The sequence below is a fragment of the Symphalangus syndactylus genome, chromosome 2 (assembly GCF_028878055.3).
Source record: "Symphalangus syndactylus isolate Jambi chromosome 2, NHGRI_mSymSyn1-v2.1_pri, whole genome shotgun sequence".
NCBI lineage: Eukaryota > Metazoa > Chordata > Mammalia > Primates > Hylobatidae > Symphalangus > Symphalangus syndactylus.
Window position 1 is genome coordinate 143,482,073 of NC_072424.2, and position 8,885 is coordinate 143,490,957.

An 8,885-nucleotide genomic window follows, 5' to 3' on the forward strand; every position below is an offset into this window, starting at 1 on the left:
CTATCTATCTATTGATCTATCTATCTATGAAATAAATTGATTAGAACCAAATGTGATTTCTGTTCTCAATTCTGACATGTTCTTGTTCGGTGAATTTGGGAAAGTCATTTAATGCTACTAAGCCTCTGTTTCCTTGTCTGTAAAAGGGCGGAAAATAATAATTTTCATAATTACATAATGAGTTTAAGAATCAAGTGTGTGTCATTTATAGGCATAATCACAAAGTTCTATCTATCTATCTATCTATCTGTCATCTATCCATATCTCCGTATGTCTATATTCTTTGAAACATCTCCCTTTCAAGATAGTGAGAAGATAAAAAAATTTAACCGAAATTTAGGAAGCCTGGGTTTTTTTGTTCATTTTTATCCTAACCACTGTAAACTCACTGTTTAATTCTAGAAATGTTATTTCACCTTTCTGAATCTTCTACATCTATAAAATGAAAAGGCTAAACTGATTGATCTGTAAGATTCTTTATGGTCCTATAACATTTTGATTCTTCATGTAACCTATGTTAGGTTGGTGGTGAGTGCACTAAGAGAGGGGAAAAGAATTTCACTCCCCCTGTTTGAAGATCCTCAGTAAGAAATAAATTATTTAAAAATGAAACTAAAAAAAGAGAACTAGTACAGCTCCCTAAAGTCATTTTGAAGATCATGTTTTCCATCTAGGAGGTGTGAGACCAGCCACCTTTGATTCAGTGGAAAGTATTTAGATTTTTTTCTTGCATTTCCATAAGATCTCGAATTTTTTAGTGTAATTTTTGAGTTTGGAATCTCGACATTTTGAATTTTGGGTGTAGTTGGCTAACAAACAGAGGCTGAAAAGGAAGAAAGGAAGGGAGGGAGGAAAGAAGGGTGGGAGAGGAGAAGAAAAAGGAAGAAAGAAAGAAGAAAGGAAGATAAAAGAGAGAGAAAGAAAAAGAAAGAAAGGGAGAGAGAGAGAGAAAGAGAGAAAGAGACAGAAAAGAAAGAGAGAAAGGGAGAGAGAGAAAGCAAAGAAGGAAGGAAGGAGGGAGAAAGAAGAGGAGAGGATATTACATATGTCCACTCCTAACATGTTCTATGCTCAACTCAGCGACCAGGAAATAAAAGGGAATCCTCCCCCTGGTAGGAGGGAAATGAAGAGTGCAGGTGGAAAGGAAAGAGAATGTATCAATACGGCTGATGTGTACTTTATAAAATTTACCTCCATCAAGGACTTTGAAGCTCTGATTCTAAAAGGGCTTTGTCTCCTGGAAGAGGATCGGCCTGGCTATGCTGGCCAAGTCTGTCGAGTCCATGTCACTGTTCCCTGGGTGAGGTAGTGCCCGGTCTCTTGCTTTAAGGCCCCTGCGGTATTTCACTCACAGCCCCTGGGATGTAGGACTGACACAATCTCCAACCCCAGCCAGGCCCCGATGCCATCCTGCTTTCTCATTCGTTGTTCCAGGGGCTCCTGTGAAAGCCTCCTTGTGCTTCCCACCCTTTCCCCACCCTGGAAGCCACCAAGGTCGAGTGTGCCTTTGTCTTCCACCTGCCTCCATTCCTTTGCAGATGCTGCATCACTGTCCTCAGCCAGGCATCACTCGAGCCCTCCTTCTCTCCACTGCCAGTGGCTGGCATTAGGCCCGTCTCATTTTCTTCCACTGAGACCCCACGGAGGCCACCTGACATGTCCCCTTCCTCAGTTTTCCCTCTGTCCCAGCTTTCATTATAACTGTATGAAATGGAAATATGAGCAGCTTAACAGCATCCAGAAACTCTCCTCAGGACACAGCCCCAGTCCAGGTGAGCCCAGGGAGCCCTTCAGGACGGGCCCCTGCCTGCTCTTCCAGCTCTGTCCTCCTCCACTAGCCATGGCCTCCTTCTTCTCCAGTCACACAAACACCTGGAGCTCCCAGCATGCCAGCTCCTTCATGCTTCTCTCTTTCACTGATGCTCAGTCCTCTGCCAGGACATCCTGCCTGGGCTCCTTTCCCAGGCCAAGGTCTGCCGGGCTGGCTGTGCTCCCTTGGCGGTGCTCCACTCCACTTGCTCCTGGAAGCTCTCACCCTCTGTCCTCCACCTTAGGAGGAAGCTGGATAGCTCCTCAGAATAACCTATGCCAGGGCACACTTTATCCGATTGTATTATGGCAGTCGGGGGGTGTGTGTGTGGTGCCTGCGTGTGCCTGTGTGTGGTAAGAGATGTGATCTAGAACAGAAACCCTAGCCTCTTGTTCTCACAGAACAGTGCGTTCTGAAAGGAGGTGGTTGCTGCTGCCAGTCAGAGGCCCAGCAACGCCAGAGCCGGCCCTTTGGCAGTGCCATTGGCCCTCTTCCTCCCACTGTTCCTTTCATGGACAAGATTCCCTGTGGAGATCCAGGTGCCATTTTGTGTCCAAGGCATGAAAATGAGGGAAGAGAGGTTGACATCAACCGACATCGTTGCTGAGGTCGTCAGGAAAAATAAAACCTTTTCCACAAACCTCCAGCAGACGGCTCACACCTCATCGGCCGGGACTGCGTCACAGACCACCTCTGCCCACAAGAGCAGAAGGTTAATGTGACTGTGTCATGTGGGCAAAGCATGCAGCCCCCCGCCAACAGAACCAGGGATCTGTTAGAAAGGAGAAGGGAGAACGGAACTTGGAAATGCCATCACTCAGCTTTCTCCCTGAACCCCACTACAGGTCAATGTCCCTCCCTGCTGTCAATCTCCAGCATTTGGCAGGCTCCTGGCTCACAAATCAAAATCAGGCAGAAGTCAAGGGGGCTTCTGGGTTATCACTTAAGTTTTCATCTGCCTTAGCATGAATAACATGAATAAATACAGTAGGTGCTGTGCTCGTCATACTGAACATGTTTTGATTTGGTATAAAGTATTTTGTTCAACTACTTCCATTTTCTTGTGAGATTTCACTCTTGTCCCCCATTAGTGACTACAGATTTGGGCCAATTTGTGAAAAAAAGAGCTATTATATATCGAAACATCTTGACTTTAGAATAGTAACTGATATGCAGTAACAGAGACAGCACTGATCTATTAGAGGCCAAATGTCTTTAAGGAACACACAAGAGTTGTTAAAAAAAAAAAAAAAAAAAAAAGGTAAAAGAATTGCTAGGCCCAACTAAATGCCAACATAAAAAAGTGTCTTCTTATAAATTACAAAATGCAGAATTTTGCTCAAAGTTAAATTGGACAGCCTATGTTCAACTATGTACGCTTTGGGAATAAATTTTTTTTATATGTAGGCAGCACATACTAGTGAGCTGCACTGAAAATCGGAGCTGTTTGGGAACGTGCTTCGCTGCTGTTTCTTATCAAGTGTTCGTCCTCCAACTCTTCCTCCCCCGTGCTATCTGTGACAATGAACACGAGGGTTTCCTTATGTGAAAAATAAATAATATCGCAATGAAAGTTGTGAAGTTTCTTCTCTCAGATTTGAGGCATTTCTCAATACACTAAGACTTTAAATTGTAGGGATTCTCTTGCAAATCTGGAATTTTCCATAGAGAAATGCTAAGATTTTGACTAATGTACAAGTAAAAGAACATGCTGGCACGGCATGCAACCCATTTATAATTTGATCTTTGATCCAAAATTTTTTTTGATTACTTCTTTTGGTAGCCATAGCAATATTAAAAAAAAACATAAACATATACAATGAATGCTGTAAGAGAATTATTATGGCATATATGTGCACATGTTCAGCTTGAACAAAGATCAAAGATGGAAAATCTTATATAACCGTGTATCTGAGGAAATGGTATACAAATCGAGGAAGGGTTGCAATGAACATCTTTAATTTATTTCAACGTCGCTAAGTCTCTGTTTAAAAAAAAATTGCTTGCATCTAACAATTGTCTTTTATATCTTGAGACCCAATTATCTTAAATACATTCTGAGAATAGCTAATAAAATATTTCAACAGCAAGTAATTGTAAAAGGAAACGACATAATTAGCAGTGTTCATAGATGATAGAAAATGGGAAACATGCTGCATATGGGTTGAAAAATGAAGAAGCAGAAAGAAAATCAGAAGTGTGGCCAGTTATTGCAGCAGCCCATAGGACAAGACTGTAGGGTCAACCCTGGTCCTAGTCCTCAGCTTCGTAGTAGCCATCACTGGGAATAAAGAGTGGGAATCTGAATTCGGACCTACAAGTAAGCGCTCTCCTGTTGCCTGGTGTAGCTCAGCCTAAGGGCCTAGGATCCCTTTCTGTCATTGTTGAGTTATAGAAAGCACACTTCCTGAGCATTGCCCACGTGCTGGGCACCTGAAAGCAAACAGCACAGCCAGTGCCCGCCAGAGTTTGCAGGGTTGGGGGCTGGGAAGACAGGGACAGAGCGAAGGGAATAATATATAAGTCAATACATAACTACAAGTCGTAATATGTGCTGGGAAGGAAAATTACACCATGTAATCAGATCACAATAAAGCTGTGTGTTTGGGGTTGGGATGGAAAATAGGAAGAGAAGGTTTCTTTGAAGTAACGTTTCTGGTAGAGCCTCAGAACAGTATGAGCCGCAGCCAGGAGGGAGGTGAGGGGAAGGAGGACCTAGGTGGAGGGAGCAGCATGTGAGGTTGCTCAGGACAGAAAGAGCCTTCTGGAGACTGAGAGACAGGGAGGTGCACAAGGCAGCAAGGGAAGGAAAGGAGCAGATAACATGGGGCCTTGGGATCGACACTCAGACTTGGGTTTATCCTAAGGCAGTGGGTGGTCATCAAAGAGTTTTAAGCAAGAAGGGGACAATTTGCTCTCTCTTTTGCAAAAGGCCAGCAGTTTCCCTTCTCCCCTAGCCATGCAATCCATCCCACATTGCAGGCTTTTAGAAGGACAGTAAACTGAGAATGCATGGCTGTCTCCTGGCCCTGCACCAAAATCTAGAAAATGAGAAAACACATTTTTAAAACAATGTTTAATTATGGCTGCACTCAAAGTGGGAGACAGTGAGGACTCTGGAGAGGCCAAGCCAGTGGGAATGAGAAGGGAATCAGAGGATGGGGAAGAATGGGGGAGTTGGAGGGGGTGAAGGGAGACCAATAGGGAAGCTGTTGGTGTGGTGGAGATCCTTCACAAAACCCACCTTCCCCTCTGCGCCCAAACAATTAGAGCCCAACACAGGCCATGTATTTCCCAGGCTCCTTTGCAGTTAGATGTGGCCAGCATGGGTTGCCTTTGCTTGAATAATGGGAGTGAAGTTGCTTGGCCCCTGCCCAAGCCCAACTAGGCTTGTACCCTCCTTCCTCTCTTTGCAGCCTGGTAAGCCAGGACAAGTGCAGCCTTGGAAACCCGGGCTCCCAGGACTCAGGACTGTAACACAGGCAACAACTCCCTTTGTCATTGAGTCATTTTTTTGTGGGGTCACTCGTTACAGCAGCAGAGCCTTTCTTGCTGACTAATGAGAGCAGAGGAGCAGCCAGGCCTGCATCCTCCTCACCCCCAGTGGTGCCTTCATGGCAGGAACCTGGAATAACCACTGTGTCTAGGCTCAAGTGTGCTCAGGGCAGGGCTCCTGGTGGTGAGTGATGCTCGGGATGGAGAGCCCGGCTGCAGAGACCCCCCAGCTGGGGAGCACATCTCATTCACCCAGGGCTGGCTATGTGATTTGCAGGGCCCAGTGCAAAATGAAAATGCAGGGCCCCTTATTCAAAAACAATTCAGAATTTCAAAAAGGTGACAAGCCCGAGACACTACTGAGTGAAAGTTCCTAAGAGACCACACAGGCCAAGGCCCAGGACACAGGCCTGTCCCACCCCCTGCTATCCTGAAACAATGAGCTCCTGCCTGTGCAGCTGCCCCATCCCCCAGCAGGCTGCACCCAGGAGCCTGTGAATGTCCATGGCCTCAGCTGCAAAGAGGAGCCCTGAATCGAGGTTCACACTCATTGGAGGAGCATCACCAGTATGACAGGAGGGACCAAAAACCCTCCTTCAAAAAGCATAACTCACTCAGGGGAAAAGGGAGATAGCAGAGCAACCTCCCCAGGACTCTAGGAGGGGATCAAAGCCACTAAAAAAAAAAAAAAAAAAAAAAAAAAAGAAGAAGAAAAAGTCACACAGGAGAGCCTTAATTTCTACCCTGAATATTTATAAATTGTGCGCAAACTGGCTTAAATGACTCTGAGTTCCCATAAGCACTATTCCTTAATATAAAATCATAAACTAGAACAGGTTCCTTAGTGTGGTAGACAGAAAGATGGCCCCAGGATGTCCATGTCCTAATCCCCACAGCCTGTGACTGTCACCTGACATTGCAAAGGGGATTTTTGCGGATGTCAAGGGCATGGAGCTTGAGACGGAGAGGCCAACCTAAATGATCCAGGTGAGCCTGCCCAATTTAATCTTGTGAATCCTGAAAAGAGGAGTTCCTCCCTCAGCTGTTCAGAGGGAGAGGGAGCCTGGCAGGCTCTGACCATGGAGGAAGGGGCTATAAGCAGAGGAATGCAGGCAGGGGCCAGGAGAGGGATTCTCCGAGAGCCTCCGGGAGAACAGAGCCTGCCCACACCTTCATTTCAGTTTACACTTCTGACCTGCAGAATTGTAAGATCATAAATCATAGATTTTTGCAGTTCTAAGCTACCACATTTGTCGTAATTTATTACAGCAGCAATAGAAAACTAATACACTTTGGTTAGCAGTAACCAAAAACACTGAAATTACTTTTCTTCACAAAATCCATTCTATGTTCGGCAGTGCACGTGGTGAGGCACTATCGAAGGGAAAAGCCAAATGATGTAAGAATGTAGTCTGCTCCCCCAAATTCTCAAATAGACAGGGTGATCTTTTTAAAAATGTAAATGAGCAGCCTGGCGCGGTGGCTTATGCCTGTAATCCCAGCACTTTGGGAGGCCGAGGTGGGCGGATCACGAGGTCAGGAGATCGAGACCATCCTGGCTAACACAGTGAAACCCCGTTTCTACTAAAAATACAAAAAATTAGCCGGACGAGGTGGCGGGCGCCTGTAGTCCCAGCTACCGGGGAGGCTGAGGCAGGAGAATGGCATGAACCCCCGGTGGGTGGAGCCTGCAGTGAGCCGAGATCACGCCACTGCACTCCAGCCTGGGCGACAGCGAGACTCTGTCTCAAAAAAAAAAAACAAAAAAAAACAAGAAAAAAAAATGTAAATGAGCAAGAGAGCCCTAGTGGGTTTTGGTATCTTATCTCACTTTGTTTTTAAGGAGGCAGAGGGTCCATTTCAAGCTGGGGGTGCCTGAGGGTGCTAACACCATGCCTGGGGGTGCTATTCCCAGAAGGCAATTTGAAGAGGAAACCTGAGTGAAGTATCTGTGCTAACAGACATTCATGTTTGTTTCTTTGTTTTGTTGTGGTTATATATATGTGTGTGTGTGTGTGTGCACGTGTGTGTATACACACATATATATGTATATATATAAAATATATATCATATAAATTTTCCATTGTCGCCATCTTTAAGGATACAATTCAGTGGCATTGATTAAATTCATGATGTTGTGATATGAGCACCATGATCTATTTCCAACACTTTTCGTCATCCCCAACAGAACAATATTCTACCTATTCAAGGATAACTCCCGACACCCCTCCCCCAGCTCCTTACGACCACCACTCTACTTCCTGTCTCTATGAATTTGTCTACTCCAGGGACTTCATGTAAGTGGAATGCTGCAGGGTTTGTCCTTCTGTGACTGGCTTGTTTCACTGAGCACAATGTTCTTATCCATGTTTCGGCACGGGTCAGTGCTCCCTTCCTTAAGGCTAATGCTCCATTGCATGGATGCACCATGTTTTGTGTATTCATTCATCGGTTGAGGGGCACTGGGCTGGCCCCTCGTCTGGGCTATGGTGAATACTGGTGCGCAAGCATCAGACATTCCCGTTTTTAGTTCCAGGGACATGGGGTGCCTTCTGCCCCAGAGGGGTTGAAAGCTCCATGTCCCTGGGAAATTATGAATGGCACATCTCCCTCCCCAAGTGGATGTAGCGTAGCGGGATTGATGGGGGAAGTTTAGGCACTGGCTGATTAAAACGTTTATAGAATGACTTATGGACTTGGAATTGCGGGGTTGGACGTACTTGCGTTTTTTAGTTTTTTTGATAATTAGTAGTGGTATTTTAAGGCCTGTTTTTTGTTTATCAGTCTCTCTAATTCCTTCTTGATCTCGCTACATTTCGAGTAGACGTGTAAAATGCTGGAGGGCTGAATCAGGCCTAGCCGATACAATTACTTTTCTAGTGTCCTTAGGAGGACATCTTGCCAGTCATTCTGCTCTGAGACTGTGAGAAAACCACTGGTCTGGAACCCCAGATGTTCTATGCAGTCCTTGGCTTGTTTTGCCTGGATATCAGAAGCAGCATTTGTGCGCGGGCCCAGCAGTGGCATGTGTCCCTGCACCATCTTCGGGGCTGGCCCGGGGCCCAGGTCCTCCTACTGCCCGGGAGCAGTGGCCGCAGCTCCAGGGTGAGGCTTGGCTCTGTCCACGGAGAACCACGCGTGGGTGCAGGCACGGGGCCTTGGATCACACTTGCGCACTCCGAGCACAGCGCATTACTCTTTTTTTCCTGCCCAGATGACTTTTTAAATAGAAAAATAACCCTGACTCTAGCATGTTCTCAGCCCGTGAACAATGGGTACTTGCTGGACAAGGGGCGGCAGCGGGTCCTGTCTGCAGGCAGCTTGGGCCTGTGGGGAGGTTCCAGTGACTGCAACTCCCCGGGGGCTCGGAACACAGGACCCCAGGCTCCCAGCCCTACCTCCTTCCTTGGAGGGAAGGGAGGGCTGTGACCCCCTTCCTAGGGGGCTGTGAACTGCCCCCTCCCAGGTCCCTCCCTCTTTCACTCTCCCCTAGGAGGACTAAGGGTCCACACGGGCAGGGGGATCACATAAGGTGGCACCGTCACTACAGAGGGGTGCAGGGTTGCAGTAGCGGGGGCTG